This window comes from Syngnathoides biaculeatus, chromosome 12 (assembly GCF_019802595.1).
Source record: "Syngnathoides biaculeatus isolate LvHL_M chromosome 12, ASM1980259v1, whole genome shotgun sequence".
Classification (NCBI taxonomy): Eukaryota; Metazoa; Chordata; class Actinopteri; order Syngnathiformes; family Syngnathidae; genus Syngnathoides; species Syngnathoides biaculeatus.
Genome location: NC_084651.1, coordinates 8,162,473 through 8,189,736, shown reverse-complemented (window position 1 = coordinate 8,189,736; position 27,264 = coordinate 8,162,473). Strand labels below are relative to the sequence as shown.

At 42.4% G+C, this 27,264-nt stretch overlaps 1 protein-coding gene across 2 annotated transcripts in view; it reads left to right on the top strand.

The window, feature by feature from the left end:
* Positions 1-27,264, top strand: part of chrm3a (cholinergic receptor, muscarinic 3a) — an 85,720-nt gene that overhangs the window by 36,700 nt on the left and 21,756 nt on the right. The window lies entirely within an intron of this gene.

Genomic DNA, 27,264 nt, shown 5'->3' with positions numbered 1-27,264 from the left:
ACTTTTGTATTGAAGGATCTAAATCCGAGACATCCAAAAGACAAAATACATACGCAAACCAATTTTATTCTGTCAACATGGAGCAGGCTTGGTCTGAATGACTAAGAATCCATCCATCCATCCATCCATCCATCCATCCATCCATCCACTCATTATCTACCGCTTTTCCGGTTCGGGTCACAAGGGAAGTAGCTTCAGCAGGGATACCCAGACTTCCCTTTCCCCCAGCCACTTCTTCCAGCTCTTCCAGAGGGATCCCGAGGCATTCCCAAGCAAGCCGAGAGACATAGTCTCTCCAGCGTGTCCTGGGTCGTCCCCGGGGTCTCTTTCCGGTGGGACATTCCCGGAAAACCTCACCAGGGAGACGTCCGGGACGATTCCGGATCATATGCCCCAGCCACCTCATCTGGCTCCTCTCAATACGGAGGAGCAGCGGCTCGACACTGAGCCCCTCCCTGATGACCGAGCTTCTCACCCTATCTCTAAGGGAGAGCCCGGACACCCTGCGGAGGAAACTAAGAACTGAGAATCTTAAAGTCTTATCTTAATCTTAAAGTATCTTAAAGTCAAAAATCTCAAGAAAGGCAAATATAATGTTTAAATTTTCCATTACATACATACATGATAAACACAACTTTTTGACTTTCTCATTCAATGAAGCTTAAACTCAAAAAGGGACCAAAAAACAAACACTTCTAGTGCTCATTAATGAATTGGCTGTTTGGGACCAAGCGGTTTCATCTCCGAAAGAAAATAAATAGCTTTTTGGTGTGAGGGAAATCAAGTGATGCTCCATTTGCATTCGCATATTCATCTCATCTTGGGGTTTGTAATCAATGCGACATCTCTGTAAGTGAAACTAACAGTGGGAGGGGGGTGGGTGGGGTGAATGAAAGCCTTCATTTTCATTACTGGGCCAAAAGGCAGATTTTTTTTTTTTTTTGCTTGAAGGGAGTCGAGTGCAAATGTCTTTCGTGTGATTGGACTTGGGTGACCTTACAATTTGTCGCCTAGCGTGTGTTTATAGAAGTGTGTATATTTGCGCGTGTGAGTCATGTTTTACAAGCGGTGGAGCGTTGGATAGAATTCAGTCAGCGTGCACTTCATTTGGCCGGGCGCTGCCAGGAGGGGGTGGCATTACAAGAGATACCAACAAGCACATTTGGGTGGGCTCAGACGGGAAGACGCAGATAAACCACTTGTGTCACTTCATTCCTTCCACTGTAATTACCTGTCTCAAGCAATGCGGCTCCTCTATCACTTTTGGGGAAATTGATAAGGCTTTCGTGTTTTTTTTTTTTTTTTTTTTGGGGGGGGGGTGGATTTTAATCACTTAACTTGCGCAGAAATCCCTTCAAAGTCAACTGCTCTTACAAATTACATGCACTCTGAAAAATATTTCCACTTTGCTTTATTTGTACATTGAAACGCATCTGTCACAACACACAGACGGTTTTGTTAAATCCAAAAATTGAGGAGGTGATGATGATTTGAGGAGGTTGATCTAATGGGAGGAAATGCTGAAATGACAGTTTAACGGGTGCCCAGACTTCTTTTTACCCAAAGATCTACTTTTCAAGCAGCCAGCCTCTCGCGAGCTACTGATGACGGTGTGGGGTGGAGGGATGATGATGATGCTCCCAAACCATTTTAAAATGTTATGTTGCCTCCTATATTTAAAATACAGAATTCGGTTTTTGTGCACTGTATTGTCTGTGTTTTCAACCGGGATCAGGCTGTACCAAGGTGAAATTTTAAAATGACACCATCTTATCCTGCACTTTCTACTTTAGCTTCAGAACAGACCTTTCCCACTCAGAAAAGAGAGAATCTCATCCAGTTTGACCCCTTTTTCTTCAGTTATTCATATACTCTGACAGTCATTGCATCTTAAATCAACAGCATTTCTTTATTAACTTTCTCCATTAATATCAAAAGTAAACATAAGCAGTATGTCTAGCTCGTCTTTGCTCTACATTGCCCATACTGTATTGCTAAATAAATCAGCGGTGGTGGACGCGGTCATTATAAAACACATTGATGGGCTGTGTAAGTTCTGTAAAATGTGTAATTATGAGTGTACGTCTTTAAGAGCTGGGGGGGGGGGTAAACTGGGAAAAAGAGTGTGGCGGAGCAGTGGTCGTTGTTAGAGAAAATTCCGTGTGCTGCCTAAAAGAAACCAGTGGCTTCTTTTCATTTTTTTATAGTACGTATGTGAATTGTGCCATTGTATATCACAACCAGTCATCCCTCACTCATTGAATCACATTGCAAAATTCCACAAACTGAATAACTGTATGTTATATTTTCAATTTGCATTGTACTATAATTTTTTTTTTTTTTGCGCCCAAGCAGAGTACCTGCGAAGAAACAACATCAGCGGTGTACAATTACGCACACGCGCAGTTTAGAGGGAACATTGGCTGACGTCTTTTTTTTTTTTCGACCAAGACTGCCTCACGATCGACGCATTGAGCACCTCTGGTGTAGTTAGTAAGGGTGTCACGGTATGCTAAAAATGACAATTTCACTCATATCTTACCACAAGAAATTACGTTTTTCACCTGGTTACTTGTTTTATTCATGTTGCCAAAGCTGTTGGGAACATCGTGTAAATGTAGCCTCTATCTATCTATCTATCTATCTATCTATCTATCTATCTATCTATCTATCTATCTATCTATCTATCTATCTATCTATCTATCTATCTATCTATCTATCTATCTATCTATCTATCTATCTATCTATCTATCTATCTATCTATCTATCTAGCTATCTAGCTATCTATCTATCTAGCTATGTATCTATCTATCTAGCTATCTATCTATCTCACTTGTTCTCTCTGTCTCTCTATACATCTCTCTGTCTGTCTGTCTGTCTGTCTCTCTCTCACTCTCATCTTATATTGTCTATGCATTTAGCATACTGCCAATGCGAGAGTCTTTTCCCAAATATTCCAGTTGAAATTTCCATTATTATATCTATAATAACATACATTGTAACTCATTTCAAACCGAACAATGACACATTTGGGAACATAACAAATGCATATTCAAGGCAGTGTCTGTACATCATGCTCTTAAAAAAAATATGAATATATGTGAAAACTTGTATTCTATTTATTTCTTTTGATTCGTTGTAATATTCATCTGAATAGCTGAGTAATACGTAAGAAACAGTGACGAATGGTTGTCGTCCAGTCTCTTGTCATCTTGACTCATTCAGCCAGTGAAGTTTGTTTTTTTTTTGGGGAGGGGTGAGGTGGTATGTCACAAGTCTAATTGGATTGTCCACCCAGATTGCGCAGCCCAATGGCGACGTGGCACCCCTGCACCTCGCTAACTCGTCCAGTGATAGTTTTGTCTAAAAGGGCTCACATTGTTGGCCTCTTCCAGTCACTATTTCCACTGCGGGTTGCCGTTCTCATTTCTCGTTTGACTTGGCTTTCCCTGCTACGTCCTCACCCTACGTTCCTTTATAAAGTACAGTCAGTTATTATACCTCCAGGCATTATTTACAGTATTTACTTTTTTTCCAATTTCATTTTCTCTAAGCGCACGCCTAGCGAAAGGGCGTTAACTTGATAAAGGCGGGTGTTAAATTGATTTCCCATCCTGCTACCAAAGACCATATTAAATCCAACTTATATATTTTTCATTTCAACTGCTGCAAATGACAAGAAGTTAATGCTCAGTGTGTGTCCACTGGGTTTCTCCATATTCCATGCACAACGGGAACAGGATTGTGGTTGTCGTCAAAATGTACCTTCTTCAATTTCTGCAAGATTCTACTCCCGTCCCGAAATCCCGATGGTTACCACTCATGATGTTCACACAATTTAGTTTTTAATATTCATGGGTCTGGATTGGGGATTATCAGATTTAGATTTTCAGACCGAATTTGCTCGTACAAGTAAGATACTACCTTGCGCGGAGATGGACTGCCCCCAGCACTCTTCTGGTTTTCTCAGCCTGTCAAGCGCTATTTGCATCGTATGTGAAATCTCTTTCAAAAATGCCAGTGCAATCAAAAAAAAGAAGAGAAGTCTTGCACTCGCAATGCAGTAAAATTACGACCTTACCATATGATTCATCCTTGTTTTAAACTAGAGAGTACCAATTACACTAGCTTCTGAAACAAATTATTATGGATCCAGCCCAAAAATACCACAGAAAAAATGAATCAGTCTTTATACATATTTTTTAAATCGGTCCAAAACTCTAACTTTGGACTTCTCCTCAGTGAAATGACATATTTTTAGCAAGGTTAATCAAAATGAATATCATCAGCATCAGATTAAATGGGTGTCATAAACCAACGATGCGGGGCTGGACCCAAATGCAGGACTCCGAGATGAGGGCATGATGTTAGGCGTAATTTGGCCATAAGATGAGGTCAGACATGGTGTAAAAGTCCGAGAAGGCAGAGGCACAACACGCTAGGCTATAACCAAAATCCCAAAACATGATGCGAGGTCTGATGACTAGGAGGCAAACTTGGAAACATGAACTTAGACTGGACTAAAATATGGTGGCACAGAATCTCTGTGACGCGGGTAGCTCACACTACACCTTTTCTCTCGGTGGTGGAGATTCCTGCTGGCATGGAAACGCAACTCACTAACTCAAGGCAACGAACTGACAAATGTCAATGACAAAAACTCCAACTTAAATGCCTGTCTAATTACAGTCCCAACAGACAACAGTCAAACAGCTGTGGGCAAGTCTTGCTCATGACAACAGGCTTATGTTGTCCCTAACCTATACAAAGTACTGTAACATGGCCTTGCTGCTCTTTTTGTCTTTAGACATTGAAACATACCAGTATACCACCCAGGAATTCTTCCCTCTCAAAGTCCACGCTAGAAATCTCATCATTATGACGAGAACTTGATCTGTATGCCTCTGCATGGTTGCGATGTTGACTTGTCACTGGGCAATATTTTCTCGCCCACAGCTCTGTGTAAACAATCGAAGACTTCAGGCTTGTCAGACAAGTCTGATGAACAGCTGTACTCTGGCACTGTTTTATTGTCCAAAGGTTCCGAGAGCAAACAGAGGCAGCGTCACGTCTGAGGCCAGGGAAGCGTCCTTGCTACTGCAGCTCGGCGCTCTTCTTTTATAGTCATCAGACTGATGCATGAGCTCAGGAAAAGCTCCCAAAAACTGTGACAATTCTTCTTTGAGGAAAGTCCGACAAGGCTGAGTCAGAGCCTAAATCGAAAAAGTTAGCTTTTCTTCAGTAGCAGCTATTCTGTCATTTGCTAAGTCTAGTCACACATGATCGTCTCAAGTGCTTTCGATTATTAATTTCTTGTGACTGACCTTGTTCATTTGTCTTGCTTCTTCACTGTACGCTCTCCCAAGGTGGGCCCGTACATTATGAAGTCAAACCTCGCGCAAGGTTTTGCAACGCTTCTGCGTGATCAGAGAAACTTGGAAAATGAAAGAATATGTCCTCAGGACCTGCTATCTGGTTCCTTGCTGTAGTCGAGAACGTTAAGTTCAGTCATGAGGGAAAGGAGGATTTGCAAGTGCATCCGACACTCCTCAAAGCTTTTAGCGAGCCGATAAAGGATGGTATAGAATGGCAAATGAAAGAATGTGTTCACATTTAATCCTTGAATAAGTTTTCTTTTTATCTGCATGCAGCTGAGCGATCTGTTTTTCTTCTGTCTGTCTGCTTCTCTCTCGACACTAACGTTTGATTCACTTCCAACTTCAGCTTCAGCTGGGAACAAAAAAACCCAAAACTATCCTCCACTTTGATGACGAGGTCTGAAGATGAGTGATTGATGATTCTGGCTTTAATTAGTATAGCCTGTTTTAGTGATATCAGCAATTCTTTACAGGCTATGCTAATCTGTGCCAGAATCAGCAATGCAATTGTGATGGATACGTTTTTTTCCACGATGCACCTGAAGGTCTTTGCTAGCCTTTCGTCCACCACAAAGAGTTTTAAATGAGGCGTATTATGGATAATTGACTTTTTTTTAGCAGATTGTATCCAAAACACATGAGCGCCTGCCTCACCCAACAACAAAATAAAGGTTTTGTCATCTCTGTATTTCTTAAAATATGTCTTTGCGCTAACCATTCTGTGCTTCTTATGAAGCACTGCATCCATGAGTGAAATTATATTTAGTTTCTTTGTCAGAACTCACTTTTATGGGCCACAATTTAATGTGGGTTCTACTCCCACAAGAAGTAGCTGCTCTAGTCCCTGTTCATGTGTCACCCCTGGTTGTCATGGTAATAGAAGCTAGGTTTGAGTTAAAAAATGAAGCACCCTTATGCCATGACATTGGCCACCAGACAGTCTCGTATTCTCTTCTCACGGTTCCTCCTCTAAAACAAATGGGCTGACCCTTAATGAGTTTACCATAGGTGTCAGATGATGTCCATATATCATCCACTGTCCTTGTTTTACCTTTTGTAATAGAATAAACGGGGATGCTGGTGGTGGGGGTGGGGAGGTGGGGGCGAGCTTTTTGGCATGTAAAGACACGAACACCGGCACCTCCAGCTGCCATCGTGATTTGCTGATGCGCTTCCATTAACCCATTGGCGCCTAACCTATCGACACTTCATTACCAGTTTGTCAATAGCTTGAAAAAGCCATTATGCCTGTCCAACCTTTGCAGTGATAAATGTACCGTATTGTATTCCTTGTGTAAAAGCACCTACGTACACTTTTTCACACAACTTTTTCCCAGTAATTGCGCTCGTCAGATGTGCGTGAACTATCTGATGACGGACAGCTTGCTTAAGGTCAATGCGCTCGTAAGTGCTTTGTTCACACTTGTCATACGATTTTGGCACATTAGTATGACAACTAAAGGTTGTAAATGTTGCACTCAATGCTGCGAGGCAGAACTAATCACTTGACATTTGATCAAAATATGTTCACATAGCTATGCTTACGTTATGAACTGACCAACCGAAAATGGTAAATTAGCCAATTAACTGAAACTTTTTTTTAACCTTCCTCCATGTCACTGGATTTTACTTGGATTTGGATGTAGCTGACAAAATAAATTTAGACTAAGACTTAGAAAGAAAACCAACAGACAAGAGTTAGAGCAGGATACTGGATGTTTATCCGGGCCCTTGAACAAACAGCAATTCGCCAGAACGACAAATGCTAAATGGTCATAGCAAGACGTGTTTCGATACAGTTCAGTTTGGGACTTGCCCACTTTATTTTAAACCCACCTCTTAGTCATAATTGGCTTGTACCAAGTTTTCCCTAAAATGGAAAAAAATTCTAATTGTGTCTCAGCGTCTCATTTTACTCCTTTTTTCCCCCCAGTTGTTGTTATAATCGTGTCTTAGCAATTTAATAAATAAATAAATAAAATTACATTCAAATTAAATAAAATAAATTAAAGTAGTTAAGTACAGTTACATCTATTTATGGAATTTGGTGTTCTTCCATCATATGAAACAACTAGTTGATCAAGACTTCTTACTTTCTAATGGTGCATTGTCATGTACAAGGGGCACTTTAAGTCATGGTTCGTCGAGCTTCTCCCACCCCGCCCCACCAAGACCAACCTTGGATAAGTTGTAGAAGATGGATTTCCCCTTTCAGATGATCTGAGCATTTCTAGCATTTCTTAATCGTAAAGCATTCTGTCAGATATCCCCAGTTTGAGCTAGCCCTGGAGACTGGCTGGCAGTTACGGACCATTTCGGTCTGCCAGTTGCTGTCAGGTGTCATTCGTCTCTTATCTGAGGAAGTTTCCCTCAGAGAGATAATTCAGAACTTAGCTTTTTCCAAGAATTATCTCCCATTATTTAGTTATTAAACATTTAGATGAGAAGAAGACCAGTAAAGGATAGCTCATAATTAATTGTATTTGTTGCTCACAAGATTGATCTTACGTATTATATAGTTTGCATCACTTTTTGTACAAAATCCTGTTGAATCCCTCACGGATGACACATTTCCATTTTTTTTTGTTACTTCAGAGGATTACTTTTTCTGGACGTGTTACAAAATTGACCTTAGCATGACGCTATCCAGATCCCTGGCGACTCATGAATAGGGCGGTATAGTTGCATGCGAGCAGGACACAATGGCTGACAGGTGAGCCGCCTGTAAAGCAGCCCACCGAGGGACTGGCATTCTTGGTGGCCTTTGATTGGCAGGGGAGCAAATGGCGGCGCCATCCGGAGGCCTGATGCCAAATGCCGACACACGGACGTGCGGAAAAACGACTGCGGACTTGCCAATCCGTCGGGGCTCCCGCTTATTCTGCGGCCCTCAGCCACACTTGGTCTCCCTCGGACCAGGAATCGCCACCTGCTCGCTTCATTTTGAGGAGAAATATAGTCCAATTAACATAATCACTCATGGGGGGGCGGGAGGGGGGCGTGATAATTGAGGAAATTTACAATTGACTATTATTTACTAATGTATTCAGAGATGGTATATTCATCCGTCACACTCAGAGTGATTGATTCTGGAATTAAGGATTAAGATCTACCTCAACCAATTCACACATGTGTGAGACTTTCAACTTAATTACACTTCCTAAAATCAGTTTCTTTATTTACAGTCTTTATTATCTTTTATTTTGTTTTACAGTAATCTACAGTGCTGTCTTTTCTAAAAATGTAATCATGAGTTTTTGGGGGCTAGAATAGCTTCATGGAACTTTAATTCCCTTCATGTGTCTTTTTTTTTTTTATATATCACCTGTATGGGTTAAACAGAGTTATAAGCTTGGACATGGAACACATTGAACTTGTAAGTCAAGGTACCACTGTGTAAGTCAATGCAACGTCCGTTTTTCTTGGCCATCAGCAATGCAATTGCACCCACTTGGACGTCGTCCACTTTTAAAAACCCCAGTTTCTGCTTGACCCACACAGCATTGCACTTTACAGAACGCCACTGATTGCATTATTTACCCCAGCAAACGTTATCTTAAGTCCGATAAATTTTCCTCTAAATGATCAGTTCCCCCTGTGTCGGCCTCTGCGTGGGGTTATCAGTCATCTCATCAGTGGAAATAATGCCACGGGTAATTACGTTAGGGCAGTCGGGGAGGGACACAAGTAAAGACTTTTCCTTCCGAGTGCACACTTATCTTTGAATCTTACTGAAAGGTGTGGGAGCGTTTGTTTTTCATTTCACATTGATAATGGGAAAAAAATTCTAGTGTTCAGTGGAGAGGCAATTTGCGTTAATTTCTCTGTTGTGAGGCATTTCCTGCTGGTGTTTTTTTTTTTTTTTTTAAATTAGCCTCTGAGACATACAGTAAAAAATAAAATGGGATCTTACTTATGACAATATGAACTTTTAGTAACTGACCCAGTTCAACTTGGTTGTTGAAAATGTGATCGTTGCCCATCAGCAGAGGTCACAGGAACTTCGGAGGTCAGCTCTCAGTCGAGTAGCGAGCCTCACCATTAAGCAAACTAATTCCGCTTGTTAGCTGCCTCCTCGCCTCTCCTGCTTTGCAAGAGTATCTTTCACGAGAGAGCAGCTGCACCAACCATCACCGATCTGTCGTAGTCGCTCTCTGAACAGAGATAAGAACTTCTCGATTTTATTTTACTGCCTCGGGCAGGAAATAAACCAAACACACTCGGAGCTCATTAAATTATCTTTTCTTTGTAGCGAATTAAGATGAGCTCACGTGATAAGGAGTTTGTTTGTGTACTAAGAATTACAAGGTGACGAGAGATAAGTGTTGTGATCTGCAGTGCGACATTTTACGCCTGAAGATGTGTCTTTTTCCCAAAAAAATCTGAGTGGATGAAACCGAAACAAAGATAAGGAGAGAATTCATGTTTTATTGGACAAATAGTAGTTCAACTCACACATCCGAAATCACACACCACACCACTAAAATTCAACGGATGCTTTCTTTATGGGGGCTAAAGGCTGCTTTAACAGTTCGTGCTAACTTTTTTCTGACTGAGCCTAGCGTCTAATTACCTTGGAAATGAAATTCATACTCGTCATTAGCCTAGTGGTAGGGTATATGGTGCGGAATGAGCAGTAGCTTACTTGCATGACGAACACCTTTACAACAGTAAAGAGGACAAACAATACAGCCTTTAAAAATACTGTAGCTCTTCTTAAAGCCTATTAAGATACCTGGAGATTGCAAAAGAATGCATAATATGTCTACATTCAATGTCTTTGCAATCTATCTTTACAAGTATGAGGCTTATTATTAATTAGTCAAGCGTAGACCTCTTACTCGAAAGTGATTTAATGAGACTTCAGCTCTAGTGTATTTTTTTTGGGGGGGCTAATTTTAGCGGAACATTCAAGGCTGGCTGCACCTTGTCCATCAACTGAGATAACTGCCTGTGTGATTAGTGCTCTCCATTAAATCTCACAACCATTTCCTCAGAGTAAATGCAGAGGCTAAGATACCGGCCGCTTTTTGTAATTAGAGAGACTGAAATCTGGGAGGGGGAGGGGGGGATTATTTCCAGAAACGATTCTTCTTCCCTGGGAATGCTTGTCAAAGATTCACACGTCTTTTTGTGATCTCTGAACATGCGACCAACTCGAAAAGGTGAACCCACATCACTGTTCAGGTGTTTCCCAGATAATCCAGTGGTCCACAATGCTTTATTGAGTCAGAAATAACCTTATGCGTGCACTTCCAAACTCACATGACAACCAGATGTCAAAGAAATCCTCGCGTCAGCGTTATAGGTCGAGGAACTCCGACGTTGGTCACCTTCCAATACTGGGAGACGCCACATTCTGCAGGATCAAGAGTGTTTGAGGAGCAGGTGGGCGCAGTCTATTTAGAGGGCATACTGGTACATTTGGAGAGTGATTGTGATCAGTAAGCAGTTCACTCTTTAAATCCTCAAAGCGAGCGTCAACTGTTTACCTTGAATCGACCGCTTGTGTATTACCTTGGTGAGGATTCATCCCAACGGTCAGCAAACATTTACTATCCAAAATGTTTATCCTTGTATTAAAATATCCCTGAAATTGAATGGCGAAAGCAATGAGGGAGTAAGTATCACAGATAATTAAATTAAATGAATTACGCTTCAAGTGCTGGTCATTAGGACTGGAAGCACGTTAGTTAAGAGCTTCCTCAGGGCTCTTCAGGAATAAAATATTCAACAGACAATTTTATCCAGAGCAAAGACAACAGATGCTCATGTTTAGCCTTGATTTCAGTAGTTTCATGATGAAATAATGTAGCGGAATAACAGGTTCAAAGTATTTTCCCCACTTTTGTACCGTTTATACCAGTGTTCCCCTACCTATTTTTGTACTGTGGACTGGTTTAAAGTAAGCATTTTTTTGTCTGGTTCTGAGTAGGCATTTTTTCCTCCACGGATCGACTGTCAAGGTATGGTGCGCGCGCGCACACAAATGTTTCATGGACCGGTACTGCATCGGGTGTTGTGGAGCACTGGTATATAAGACACAATGAGGTAGAACACATCTGTCGCCATGTAAGTCAATCCTACTTACCGTCAATGAAACAAGCTGTATGACTGACCGCCTCATAGATTTTGTCTTGATTTGTCGTCGGGCCCGGATTACTGCCTGTATTGCTTAGCGGGGCCATTCTCCTCATTTTTTTTTCCTCAAGCCGTGTCTCGCTGAACCGGCAGGCCGATAGCCGAGGCGGTAGGAATGTCTTCTAATCCTGGGCGGCCTGGCCTTGATGGATTTAAGTGATTATACAACTGCACCTGGATTGTGCTGAGACAGAGTTCGTAAATGATGAGGATTCGGTGTCGGCGTCACCAGAGATCGCAAACCCCCACCCCCAATCCAAATTGTCTAACTGCCTTGCTTGAACAACATAATGCAAAAGTCAATGGCTGGCGAGGAAATCCTTGATGAATTCGCCCTTGTGCCAGAGATGCAACGTCGAATGATAAATACTATTCACTACGTCCAGCTGGGACCCGTGACAATGTGCTCTAATGCGGATTTGTACGCAGCTGCGACTACGACGGAGACTAACATTCAGTGTATTCCCAAACTGTCCTGAACCATCTGAGACTTTAATCAGGAGTAACAGCATGTGTGGGAAATGAATGTATTTCCTTTGTTAGGTGTGTACCAAAGTGATACTCACTACTCATGACACTCCAAAATCTACACCGACTGCATGGCGCACCAAACTTCGAAAGTTGTTCGGTATGGAATGATTTAGTCAATCCAGACTACTTTTTTTTTTCAAGAAAAAAGGAGTACAATCTTGAAACAAAGATCCAGGCTTGTTACTGAAACTTTTCACTCAAAGTTTTAGCCATCCCGTAAAGTCTAAAAGTTCTAAATGGTGCTAATGCATTAAAAAGGCTCTGTGTGAAAATAACACATTGCGGTTGATAAATTGTTTGCCTTAAGGGTTGCCTTCAAGTTGACGTCTCCAGTTTGAAAAATCATCAGGTTAGGCGAAGCACACTAGGTGAAATCATTGATTATTTTTTTTTTATCTGACGTTTTTAAGAGGCTACATCTCACTCCATGAGAATAAGTAAAAAGTGACATTTCGTTTGTCCATGCTGCTCAGCAGTGCTAAGATTCCATGATGTCCATCCAACCATTTTCTGAGCCCCTTATCCTCACAATGGTCACAGGAGTGCTGGAGCTTGTCCCAGCTATCTCCAGGCAGGAGGCAGGGTACACCCTGAACTGGTTGCCGGCCAATTATAGGGCGCATAGAAACCACCATGCTGCCGACTTTGTTTAAGCTCTCGAAAAATGAGGAAACAAAAAAGACAAGCTGACCGTCAACAGATCCAGCTGACTCCGCACTGCACATTTTACTCATTTAAAATAATTTTTATGCATGTTCAGCAAAGCCAAACGGCTTCACGGGTAACTTGATACTGTGCCGACGGTCTAACTTCCTGGGGTTCCTCCCAGGGTCACGCTGCCATCAGGTGCCGGCGGCGTCAGTCAAGTTCAGCTCGAGTGCGTCTGCACACCTCAGCAAACGTCGTCACAGAGGACGTAACCGACACCTGATCCGATGGACAGAAATAGCGTGTCTTTTGTTTGTACCTGAATGTAACACGGGTCACGTGTGTTGTGCAATTGCCGCATCCACGGGTGACGTGGGGAGAGGACGAAAAGAAGGACAACTTTCAAATAGATAACAGGCAGAGAAAGTCAGACTTCCAAGCGGCTCCATCTGGTAATTTAAGGTTTACAGCAATAAATGTCTCACATTTCATTCGGGCCAAGGAGTACAGGTTTTTAAACACGCCACTTGATTCTGTTGTCTCACCTCCCACATCCAGAACAGTATTTCACCCTTCGCATGAAATGTTAACTCTCTGTTTTTTTGCACTGAAAAAAGATCTGTAGGCCTCACACAGTTTTTAATGACTTGGCAAAGAAATGAGAAGTATGAAAATCTTTTGTGAGGAATGCAAAGCTTAAACGAAGTCGAAATAGAGAAGCACACATTTGTGAGAGAATAAGGTGTGAAGGATACAACGACCCACTGCGTTGTCGCCATTTGGCATTTGGAAATTCGCCGATTCACTTGTTTTCTTGGGACCCTATCCCCCGTTATTTGCTGAAAAATTGTACTTTTTTTTGCCTTCTTTTGTTCACGCCACAGCCATGTCGAATGACGACATCTGGTCGTATCGTCCTTTCGGCTTGTCCCGTTAGGGGTCCCCACAGCGTGTCATCTTTTTCCATCTAAACCTATTTCGTGCATCTTCCTCTCTAACACCACATTCATCAGCCTTTTCTTTGGTCTCCCTCTCGCATTTTTGCCCGGCAGCTCCATCCTCAGCACCCTTCTACCAATATACTCACTCTCTCGCCTCTTAACATGTCCAAACCATCGAAGTCTGCTCTCTCTAACTTTGTCTCCTTTGGCTGTCCTTCTAATGAGCTCATTTCTAATCCTATCCATTCTGCGAAGCATCTTCATTTCTGCTACCTCCAGTTTTGCTTACTGTTGTTTCTTCAGTGCCACCGTCTCTAATCTGTACATCATGGCCGGCCTCACCACTGTTTTACAAACTTTCCCCTTCATCCCAGCAGAGACTCTTCTGTCACATAGAACACCAGACACCTTCCGCCAGCTGTCCCAACCCGCTTGGACCCGTTTCTTCATATACTTGTCTATCAAAGGAAAAAAAAGTGCTTTGACGCCATCTTTTGTCATCTAAAGGCAATTCCAAACATTTTTGGATGAAAGTCAATGACTTAAGGATCTATTCTCAGAAAAATACAAAACAAAACTGGAGTCCCGACACCAGGTTCACAGATGAACATGAAATTGGGTTGCTAATTCTGTTCCAACGGGACAAACCCACCATAAGTGCATCAAGACCACATGCCATGTGCCCAAATTCAACAGGGAGTCAGACATTTTGTTTGAATGAACCATTTTGGGTGTTCTTTGCCTAAATCAGAAACACTTATCTTACGCAGATGGGGGGTTAGATTTTTTTTTTTTTTTTTTTTGCCTACAACATCTGTGTGCAGACATAGTGTCAAAGTTTCATGATGGAGTCACTAAGAAAAGGGGCGTTCGAGGGATGTTCATTGCAGCACGCAGATTTCATTCCTACCGTTTTAATTGCCTTTTGCGTCCTCCGGTGTTTCCGAGCACTACAACAGCCACTTTGCTAATCAAACAGCACATGTCTCCGTGATGTAGACGGACGGCTCCTGTCGACATGCCGCACTTGTCTTTATTAAGTCTCTGAAAGGCTGTCCGCTTTAGTCGGCATTGATTGGCCAAATTCAAAATGAGCCCGTTATTATCGCGAGGGGCAAGAGGTAATGCCTTGGTCACGCCAAACAAATACGGCATCATGCATTTTGATCCCGATCCATTGTTGTTCGGCCCAGCAGTTGGGGAAAAATGAATACCTGAGCCAATTAATGAGCCCATAAATGAAGTATCATTCCCCTGTCGTGCAATTAGCTTGGCAAATGACGAGCTTTTTGAAGAGCTGATTATTTCTCAGCACGGCTATCCTAAGTGTAAATGCGTGCGGCGTCTTCATTCTATTTCCTTTCCTTGTGCCTCTGAATGACAGCGCTCACAATGGACGTCAGTGTTGTAATACAAAGTAAATAAAAGGGCTTGATGGGAAGTGCACGGCTCGATAAAAGGAGCCCTGCAGTCATATTATTCTCCTTCTATCGCCACCATTGTGTTTCTCGGGGAACAAAGGAACATCCTTTTTATTGGAAAAGGAAGGCGGGTACTTTTCATAACGGCAGCTTTGATAGATCCACCCAAAAACTTGCTCTTTAAGTAAGACTTATTCTCCCCATATCTCTGTGAGGACGCAGAAATAATAATTGCGAATTGAAATTTGAGTATCACCGCGTAGGGGGGAGTAGTGCACGGGATTGTGGGGATCGGAACTTTTTCGTACTCGATGATGGAGCACGGAGGAGGACACTGAGGTAGAACTGCCTTTTTATTAACCGTGATGGACACAGCGCAGTCACACACCATTTAGCCCGGAGTGGGACAACATTGCATCAGGCACCACATGATCGCCTCTCTCCATTAGAGGATGTCACTGCTGTTTTTTTTTTTTTTTAAATGCGCTTATATTTTGCCACCTTTTTACCTTGACCTGCTTTCACCTCACATAATTCTCAGAAGGCTCCTGGCACTACTATCATGGTCTTGACTTCATCAGCCATTTTGCACCTTTTTATTCCTACACCTTGTTGAATGTTCCCAAACATTAGTCACACACAGGTCTACTCATTAGGCACACTTGAGGAATCTCATGAGATCCAATACAGTGTGCAATCTGATCTGAGACTCCGGTGGTTAATTGTTGATCCCAGAATTTAATTTCATTTTTGCATAACTTATCAGTGACTAACGCATGACTGTAATTCCCTTTTTCCTTTATACCGGTTCAACCCCCAACCGGCCTTGTGGCGCCCTACGTGGTCGGTTCTCCATGACACCTTTTCGAGACTGAGTGGATCGGTTTTGAGAATCTCCTCCAATCTGGTCCGAAAACCACAGGCTGCAGAGGGCAGTTACGTAACCGTCAACTGATCGGTCGACATATGTAGGGATTTCTTTAGGCGTGGTGACTTGCCACGTCCGTGATCATAGTGTCTGAAAGGCTGAAAGACTGAAGTCTCGCACCGTGTGCGTGATTTAGGGATTGTGATCAATGGCTGACCAGTCTTGCCATTAAAGAAAAAAAAATTGAACGGCCCGTGGTAACATCGCCGCAGATAAGCTTCCCTCTCGTGGGGAAAACACATTCCTGGGCTGAGCGAGCCTCGCCGCCACGCTGCATCAAAGCGCATAAATAATAAATAAAGCATCAAATAATGGTTTACATCAATACTTAACTTTATTCATCTTGTAAAATGTACCTGTGTATGAAAAAGCAAGCTTGTGAGCAGAATGTACGCAACCATATGTACACGCCGGGTCTGTTCAGATGAATGGAGCCAATGAGCATCTTTTTAGATACCGAAACACTTTTTCCGATTCCCACCTACACCCTCCCCCTTCAGCAATCTCCTTCTTCCTAATTCCCATAATTGCTGGCCTACAGAGCGCACCTGGTTACAAGCCTCGCCGAGTACATCTGTAAAGGAAATACCATTTGGTACATACATACAGTACACCTCAGCTGTGTAAAACCCGCGAGTGACCACATTGAAACCCACATCGAAACACGAGATATTTACAAAGACGGTACACATAAAGAGGCTAACGCTAGCGCGGCGCCAATGCTAATGCTAATGCTAACAGGGCTGGTTAAAATAAAACCTACCTGTAAATATCACTGAGACACACCAGTAACACAACAGCAACACGCTAGCACAGCGCTATTACTACCGCAGCGCTAACAGGGCCGGTAAAAGCCACTTCCTCGGCACATATATGCCACCGGTCTCATTCTTACCTTTTCCGCTCAAGTGCCCCTTTGCGGCCGTTAGGAAAAAAATGCACAAATGAGCCGCATCTCCGCATAAACCGCAGGGTTGAAAGCGTGTGGAAAAAAGTTGCTGCTTGTAGGCCAGAAATTACGGTATTAATAAATCTTTTTTTGTGGTTTAACGAGTGTGATTAAGTACAAGATAATGAATACAGGACATTAAATGCCTGAACAGACTTGCCGGGAATCCACTTGCGAATCGCTCAGGTGGGGATCCATCGGCAACCCCACAAAATGCTTCGGCAGAGTTGGGTTCGACCACATCACGCAGTGTGTGCCAAGCTTAAAGCAGCTTTTGTTCTGTAGTCGACTGAATAGACGTGTGTATTTTCGGCAGAAGACGAAATCAATCAAGAGGTTCATGAAACAGAAGGCTACACAATTTCCCAAAATAATTGTTTTTATTGTAATTGAATTGAGCCTGTATAAAAGAAGATAACTCTGGATGTGTTGTAACCTCTTCTCCGTGAGTCTTTTCTGCACAAGTCCCAGCAGTTAGCAAAATGCTTATTATGCATTGCATCCAAATTGCATCATCTCGACGCCATCATCAAATTAGTTTTTGGAGAAAACTAGTCGGTGATTGCACTCCAACCATTTTTCTGCACATTCTAGTGTCAATTTTAAATTGCAGATACGTCAGGAAGGGCATCCGGCGTAAAAATTGTGCCAAACATATGTGCGTTCATCTGAGATGACACGCTGTGGCGACCCCGAAAGGGACAAGCCGAAAGAAACTTACTTTTTATTTCAAAAGTTTGGTTGTCCTTCAATGTGTAATAACGTGATTGGGGTGGGGGGGAGAGGGGGTAATCAAATTAGTTTTTTTCCTGTCATGTGCCAGACAAATTTATGTCCCTGACACTTGAAGTACACTGGGAACGTTGTAAAACTGAACGCTGAGCAGTGGAAAAAAAGTCTGTGAAAGTTAATGACGTACGCAGATAATTTTGTGAGGGTGGGGGGGACGTGAGGGAGGGAAGGGGGCTGAAAATGTATGACTCCGCCTGCTATAAAGGTTTGTAGCTTGCAGAGTGTGAAAGGTAACACTGTTTGTTTTTCTTTGCAACCAATGGAGGTTAAAAGGAGAGCATTGTTTATATTTAAACAGGTAACTAAGTAAAGCTGGAGTGGAGCCCGAGGTGCAGAATCACAGGCGACTCATTTGCGAATATCCTGCGACAATGAACTGTTAATGATTTTAAACGAAGTGTGAACTGTTAATACCCTGACGGGGCCTGATGGTTCGCTTCGCGCGGGAGCGTAATTCGCAAAAACTGGGAGGGAACAAAGATTGTAATATTAAAATAGCTCATAACAGACAAAAGCTTTAGACTACCATCAGTCAATAATTATTATCAAAAGACCCTCTTGAAATCGATCGGTTCTATCGATTTTCTTGACAAATGAATTGCCTTTCACAGCATGCAAGAAAACTCATCAATTTGTACATATGTGCAGCTGAGTATTTCTGAATGTGGACCCCCTCCCCCCACTCCCTGCTCTCTTTTCTCTGAATAATTGAGTAATATAATGCACATCATTACCGAGTTCCAAGTGGACAAAGAATGGGCAAGATTGGATTTAACAAGCGGCTGGTTATAGCGTCAGCCTCACAGTTTTGAGGACCGGGATTGCAAGAACCAGCAGCGTCTGTGCGGAGTTTGCATGTTCTCCCCGTGCCTGCGGGACTATTTTCCGGGCACTTCGGGTTTCTCCCTCATCCCAAAAACACGCATCCATTGGAGACTCCAAGTTGTCCTTAAGTGTGATTGACAGTTGTCTGTCTCCATGTGCCCTGTGATTGGCTGGCAACCAGTTCAGGGTGAACCCTGCCTCCTGCCCAAAGATAGCTGGGATAGGCTCTAGCACTCCTGCGACCTTCGTGAGGATAAGCAGCTCAGAAAATGGATGGATAAATGCAGCAGTATGGGCGTGGCCTTCATCCACTTGAGAGTGATGGAGAGGTCCGTGGCGAGGAGTTCTTTCATTTAGTGATGAACGCCTGTACACGCTGGGATTGATTGGACGGATAAACAAGATGGTGGCGCGCGTGACTGAACGTGCTAATCGCACGGTCGGTCTGCACGGTGTTCCGTCTTACGTCCTCGTCTGGTGTAGCCTTCCGATCGGGTCGCGGTATGTTAATTAATATCTCTTTACCTGATTCTCTGCCTGCCAGACGCCTTTTATCAGGGATATTTTGACCTCGAGGTATGTGGAAGTGACAGCACAGGCCTTTGAAATATTTTTATGATATCAATACAGCTTAAAATCTACAGTTCCCGTGAAAGTGGCAATACTCTCCGTGTACTGTATGTGACACCGAAGCTGTTATTTTAAGGTACAGACCACGTGTTGTTGCATTGAGGCTGAATGGGGTAAATGTGAGAAGCGGCACAGAAAGTGCGTTATGAGCTGGCTCGAATTGTGTCGTTCAAGAGAGAGAAGTGAGAAACTTACAACAAAAAAAATACATGAATCTGTTTCACTCCGTGGTGCTTAGCATGTCAGTTTAAGAGATTCTGGGTTCAAATCTCGTCCTGCTTATGAGGGTTTAGAGTCATCAAAGACTTTAAATGTCCATATGAACATGTTTATACAACGAACGGCACGACACATCCAGGGGGAAAAAAAGGAGCATTCACACTCAATTCACACCTATGGACAAGTTGGTGTCTTCCATTAAACTTACATGCATATTTTTGGAACGTGGGGGGAAGCCGGAGTACCTGCGGAGAAAATCTATGAAACTAAAGGGAGAACATGCTCATTCCACTGACTCAGGTCAAACCCAGAACCGCTATACAGGGAGTCCTCGGTTTAAGACTGTCTCGACCTAAGACGTTTCGGCTTTACAACGCCCATCCCCTGTCCGGCATTTTGTCCAGCTAATGCTTGCCTGTCTTTGTGCGCCGGGACTATCTTTGCATTTTTCACCCTCCTTTTTAGACGAAGAGGAAAGCTGTATCTGTTAGCAATGCTTCTGCAGCCAAAAGAAAATCCATTACCATGGAAACAAAGCTCAAGATCATAAAAAGATTGGAGAAAGGAGAGACACCGACACCAACACCAACAAGGCTTCAGTCGGTCAACCGTGGTGACAATTATTAAAGACAAAGCCCATATTTTAGCGCATGTGATGAAGGGTTCCGTTCCTATGTCAGATACAATGATCAGAAAACAAGAATCTTTGATACTTGTCGAGATGGAGAGGATTGAGGACCAGGTTCCTTCGCAATAACTAAGCACAGCCTCCCCTTCTTCTCCATCTGCCTCTCAGCAGTCATGCTAAGTACACCATCTTGTTTATTTCAATGCATTTGTTTTTTATACAAAGTATTTTGATATAAATTCTGACTTTAATGGTGGAATCCGACTTAAGTGGAAATTCAAGTTAAGTCGCTACTGGGGGAACAGATCTCAGTCGGAGACCGAGGACTCCCTGTACTGTGAGACAGATGCGCTCACCGGACATCAAATCCGCTGCCCGAGAAGTTAAAATGCAGCTAGTGCAAGAAAAGGAATTTCATGATGAAACTGAAGAGGTTTACTTTGTAATCTCTTTAACAGGGAAATGATGACTGCAGAAGTACTGTAGTGGGTTAGACTCGGACTTGCCAGTTGAGCGGCATGAGGGATTGTGTCCAGTGTGGATGAAAGGAGGACCCGCAGCTTTCGGAGACATTTGCTTTTTAGATATTACACAATTTTGGAGCTCAGCAACATTCGGAAGTAATTCAGATTTTAGTGCCATAATGCCCACAGTTGGTCTTCTTTGGCTCTGGCAACCGGTTGGGTGGCGTATGTACGATGTGAACAGCCTCAAACAGCGATGCTGACCAACTCTATTGAGCCTCCGGTGTGATGTCAGTGCTTGACACTTTGACAGTCCAATGAGATCCAGTCTCTTGACACCGTCAATCGAAACGGAATTCATCTTTCTACTGTAAATGCAAATTACTGGAAGTTATTTGATAAGTCTTCAATGCGCAAATTTTCAGGGCTCCCAAAAAATAGGTGATTCAGAACAATAATCCACACAGTCAATCCAAAAGGAACCCAAATAAACGAGTTTAATGACAAGAATCAATGTTTTAGGGGTAACATTGTAAATTCCAATATATTGTTAAATAATTGCTGTAAATATTAAAAGCACCAACATAACATCTTTAGATTTGTTAAGCTTCTTTATCATGCACCATCAACACAATACTTGACTTTTTCTGCTAAGCACTAATAATAATAATAATAATAATAATAATAATAATAAGGCACGGTGGGGCAGCTGGTAAAGTGTTGGCCTCAGAGTTCTGAGGTCCCGGGCTCAATCCCGGCCCCGACTGTGTGGAATTTGCATGTTCTCCCCATGCCTGCGTGGGTTTTCTCCGGGCACTCCGGTTTCCCCCCACACCCCAAAAACATGCAACATTAATTGAACACTCTAAATTGCCCCAAGGTGTGATTGTGAGTGTGTCTGTTCGTCTCTATGTGCCCTGCGATTGGCTGGCGACCAGTTCAGGGTGTACCCTTCCTCCTGCCGTTGACTGCTCCGATGGGCAGCAGCACTCCCCGCGACCCTCGTGAGGATAAACGGCAAAGAAAATGGATGGATGGATGGATGGATAGATAATAGAACACATTAGCCCAAACAGCATTAGAGATTATAAAAGCAGAGACACTATCATAAATGGGGAAAAATGTTGCTATTGAAGCTTTCAAAAGATGCTGCTGGCCTTAAGTGACTTTTAATGGCGTGAAAACAGATCCAATCGAGCAAATGCGGAATTAGGAATCTGTGTCATCAAATGCGATGTCGACGAATATGCTGCTAAATCGCTCAGTCAGCTCACGTCAGTGTGGATGTTGAACTCGCCCATTATTCTCTTTCGCATCGAAAAGCTATCTTGCAATAAAGAGCATGTGATTAACGTCAGTTGTTTGACTTGGGTGATGACGGACAAACAAACACCATTGCAAACTTGCCCTCTTCTATTAATCGCTCACGTCCCGGATGTGGATTTGTCCTTAATTTCCTGGTTCAAACGCTTTGTGAGTTTACACAACTTTTATTGATCTCAGCTGGATCAACCATAAATCCGATTGCCACTGTAAAAGGCAGCGAAAGGAGCGGATGGCTCAATGCGGGTCCCTTTAAGTCGTGATCGTTAAGTCAGTTAATGAAGCACAGACTTGGTTCTGCTGTTACTGCTCATGGGCACAAAGGGGAGGTTTTGACTTTATTCTTGGCAGAAACTGAGATTTATAGGTAAACTATATCGTGGGTCAGGAATGAATATCATCTGATAAGTGGCACAATAATGGACTGATTTATTTTTTTCTGTATTTGAAAATACATAACATATTTCTATGAATCCCCAAAACGATCAATTTTTAACACACTTTGTGTACATCTTATAAAGAAAAAAAAAACCCCAAACTTCATCCATCTGTCGATTTGTATCTGATTCCAATTGCCCATCTACAAGCTTATGCTCATATTGATGGCCCCCCCCCAAATAAATTCATTTGAAGAATAATAGCAGACACGATAAATGCAATTATGTTAAATGCAACATACTATGTCGAACCTTCTTTACATATGAATTATACTTTGATTGTCATATGATAGATAAGCCAAGTAGTACACTATCTTTGATATATTTAATGGTGTGACAGTCTTCAGCTTTGCTCCTTTACACCAGAGGGTATAAATACCCGAGAGACTTGCGGCGATGCTGTGATACATTCCCACTTTGTCTGTTCACGGATGACAAAATGGTATGCGTTTAATAATGGAATCACATCGGTCAAATCCAGGCCACTTGGGGAAGATTTCTCTTCCATCTTTAACCATCTAAGTTTTTTTTCTCCCTACTTTATTGCTGCATTTATTTAGACCTCAATTAAAGGGGCAATATTTTGGTTATTTAGACCTCCACAGAGTGACTTTCTAATATGGATGTAATATACTGTCAATTTCATATATTAAAAAAAAACAGACATGGGTGTCCAACAAAGGCCTTTCGCACAGTTACAGTAAAGAAAGTAAGTATTTGAACACCCTGCTATATTGCAAGTTCTCCCCCTTAGAAATCGTGGAGGGGTCTGAAATTTTCATCGTAGGTGCAGGTCCATTGTGTGAGAGATAATCGAAAAAGAAAAATCCAGAAATCACAATGTATGATTTTTTTTTTTAATGATTTAATGATTTATAGCACCCCCAAAGTATGATGATACCACGCCCATGCTTCACAGTAGGGATGGTGTTCTTGGGATGGAACACATCATTCGTCTTCCTCCAAACACGGTTATGACCAAAAAGTTCCATTTTGATCTCATCTGACCACAAAACTTTCTCCCATGACTCCACTGTATCATCCAGATGGTCATTGACACACTTAAGACGGGTCTTGATCTGCATCTGATTCAGGATAATACATGGAGTGGAGGTGTACTTTTAAAGGCGGACTAACAGGTCTTTGAGGGTCAGTATTCTATCTGATGGACAGGTCTTCAAATACTTATTTGCAGCTCTATCACACAAACAAATCGTAAAAAAAAAATCATACATTGTGATTTCTGGATTTTTCTTTTTCGATTATCTCTCACACAATGGACCTGCACCTACGATGAAAATTTCAGACCCATCCATGATTTCAAAGTGGGAGAACTTGCAATATAGCAGGGTGTTCAAATACTTACTTTCTTCACTGTAACTGTGCAAAGGGCCTTTGTTAGACACTCATGTCCGTTTTTTTTTAATATAGCAGGGTGTTCAAATACTTGTTTTCTTCAATGTACTTCTGTTTGACCCAGTTTTGTATCCGCTTGGTCCTTGCTGCCCCGAGAGCGGAAAGAGTCTACTACGTCTTTAAAGTTGAGTCCTTCCCGATAATACGCCGGGATATTAACACGTGGGTGTGTTAATCCCGTGATCGGAGTTGACAATCATAATCTTTAAACTAGTTCCGCATTGACGATCACAAATCCTGATGTGTGTATTCAACGCAGTATGTGGCTAATTGAGGACTCAAATTTATTTATTTTTTTCGTGTCTATGTGATCGACTGGTAATCAGCTCAATGAGGTGTCGTAAGAATAACAAAGCAAAGGTTCGTTCCATGGTAAACTTCCTTCCTTGGAAACAATTTGCAAATCCTCCTGGTGATCACACCAGAGGGAAAATTCTTTCTGCGTAATGAGAATCATTAGAAGGTGAGATTCGGTTCTGTGAGAATGATTTCTATGTCAAGGCCGCCCACGTCGTCGTCTTGGATGTTGTACCTTCCGACTCGTATTAGCCACAATCGTGCATGATCAGCGAGCGTTCTCATCACTCTCCATCCTACTAATGTCCCCGCCAGTGCGGCGGATGGTGACTATTACACGCCGCAGATCATCAGTCAGAGGCCCACGTGAATACTGGCACTTTTTATCACACCGCGTACAAGCCCTGCGGTGTTTTAGCTCAGCGGTGTGTCCTTACGCTCCGTTGGAGTCGAGCGCCTCTCGTGCCTCGTCGTAGCCTTCAGATATGATTTGCCGTTATGCTATTTTCTCAATTTGTTTCACGGGTCTTCATCACGTGCTCTCTTCATCGCCCCCTGCTGGCCCGGATGACATTTTCTCTTTCTTCGCAAGGCTCCGGATCGATTAATTTCTCGTTCAAGCCTCATTAAACAGCCGGCACATCGCATATCAAATATAATTATAGGCTATAAAGTTTGTGAGGCCACTGGAGCACAGCCACCTGCTGAATATGGGATTGAAAGTGGCCCATTCTCGCTAATTGTATTGCATATTTATGCGTCCATATCGCCTGAGTTTCCTAATACTCGAGTGTTTAAATATACAATAATATCAATGTGGCCAGGGATTATATTGGACAACAGCTTCTCAAATCCTTATAATCCCGTTTATGGAAATAAAGTTTTAATGGGAATGGGAAATATATGATTTTAAAGGGTCATGCTTATTTATGGTATTTTATACTTTAGGCTCTTGGCCCATAATGTCAAAATGAACAATTTTTCACTAAAGGATTATGGTGGCTCAGCTGGTAAAGTGTTGGCCTCACAGTTCTGCGGTCCCGGGATCAAACCCGGACCTGTCTGTGCGGAGTTTGCATGTTCTCCCCGTGCCTGCGTGGGGTTACTCCGGGCACTCCGGTTTCCTCCCACATTCCAAAAATGTGCAACATTAATTGGATGCTCTAAATTGTCCCAAGGTGTGATTGTGAGTGCGGCCGTTTGTCTCTGTGTGCCCTGCGATTGGCTGGCAACCGGTTATGGGTGTACCCCGCCTCCTGCCCGTTGACAGCTCGGCTCGGCTCCAGCACTCCCCACCACCCTCATGAGGATAAGCAGTGAAGAAAATGGATGGTATGGATATTTATTTTATGCAAAAAGAGTAATTTACAATGCCTTTACCAGCCCGTCTCAAACGAATAGTTGAAGTGTGGAACGTTTTGTCGTTTCTGTAGCAGTCAGTTGATAATGGAAGGTCGGAGTGGCTGCAATCGCTAATGGCACAGAAATAAAGCAATAGTCCAAAATAGTGCGTTGAAGATGTCGCGTTTGGAAAGATGTCGAGTATTGATTACATGAAGTCAGACGCAGTCAATCCAGTCTGTCGCTCCTGGTGTTTTATTCCACATAATTGTACAGCCAACGATGCAGGATACAGTATAGATCGTATAATAAATTGAATTGTATTTGAATTGTATTAATGAGATTGATGAATACAGCTGTCATTTTAAAATATTTTTCCTCTTCGTGAATTGGCACGCCTTCTATGTGTTTGTTCCATCCGTCCATCCAACTAATACATCTGACCACTCATCCATCTATCCATTAATCCATAGACAACGACATCAAGCATTTACTTTAATGCGGCTTAGCAGCACACTGGGTGTTCTACGGCCTTCCTTTTTTTTTTTTTTTGTGAAAGCTCCGTACCGATCCTCGGGTGCGTTAATGCTGCATTTTTTTTCCTGTTTGGAGCTGCCTTAGCCTGCGGTGGCGGCAATGGCGGCGCGGCGTTCGGTTCGTGTGGTGCTAGTTATCACAGAATGATCTTGGAGATGAGATGAGTCGACCATTACGAGCCCCCCGGAGTATTGGGGAATCGAATTTGAAAACTATTTTAGCCGTCTGTGTCAGGTACTGTCACATCACCTGGGTTTGACTTTGTTGGATGAAATATTACAAAATATGCTTTTTAAATTTTTTTTTTTTAATAAAAAGAGAATTTAAAACAGTTCCCTGCTGTCTATAACATTTCCGAATACCCGAAGGAGAAAAAATTACTGCATGCCTTACATACCCCATTTCTTGTCTTACTGAAATTGTTACCATGACGACAAGATTGAACAGCAGGGGGCGAGAGACAAACTCCTTGTGTGTTGTTCCATACCTGGCCACTAAATCTGATTTTTGTTTGATTTGATTTTGTGGCACATAGATCCAAAATTTTCTTGGTTGTGTCATTTCACAATTGATGTGTGCACAGAAAGGAATTAATTATTACATTTTATATAATTATCCCATTGATATAAATAAATAAATAAATACATAAAGAAAATTACTCATGCCCTGCCATGAGTTTCCTTTAAAGGGGTTGACTTTATTTTGCCGTGATTTCAAATATATTATAGTTTTCATAGTTTCTATTCTTTTTGTAGACATTGCTCAGTTAAAAATGTGTATTATAAACATATATGTTCCATTTTACATTTTGTTGATATATATATGATATATTGTCATGCTACATTGAAGCTAAATTTCCCCCAAAAAGAGAATATTCTTGTCATAACTTGATAAATTCAGTATGACGTTGGGGTCCTTTTATTTTTAAGTTATTTCAGCATCCCTCTCTTTTCTTAGCATGATACTGCTTAACCTTTTACACATGACGTTACTAAGTCGTTGTTACCCGTTCCATCACCTTGTTGATTCTCTGCTCTTCTCGAGCGTTAACGACGCGACCGCGGCTGTGTTTGCATTCCTCCAAGAGTCTTGGGTGAAAGAGAAATGTGTGGTGTGGAGTTCCGCTATTTTAAATGCCGCTCTTATGTAACTGTGTGTGTAGCTGTGGCCTCCATCACCTGTGACAGCTCTGCTGTCGTGCAGCTCTTTTGGTACCTCAACTTTTGCAACAAACAGAGACAATTGGATGAAACTCCCTCAGGAGTGTTTATGTTTTTCTTCCCCCGTTTGTCCACCTTGAAAATTTCAAGAGCTCTCCAACGCTTCTCTGCTCTAAACCAGAGTGCCATAATTCCCGGCCTACAGAGCGCACTTGGTTACAAGGTTCACCCAGTACATTTGTAAAGGAAATACCATTT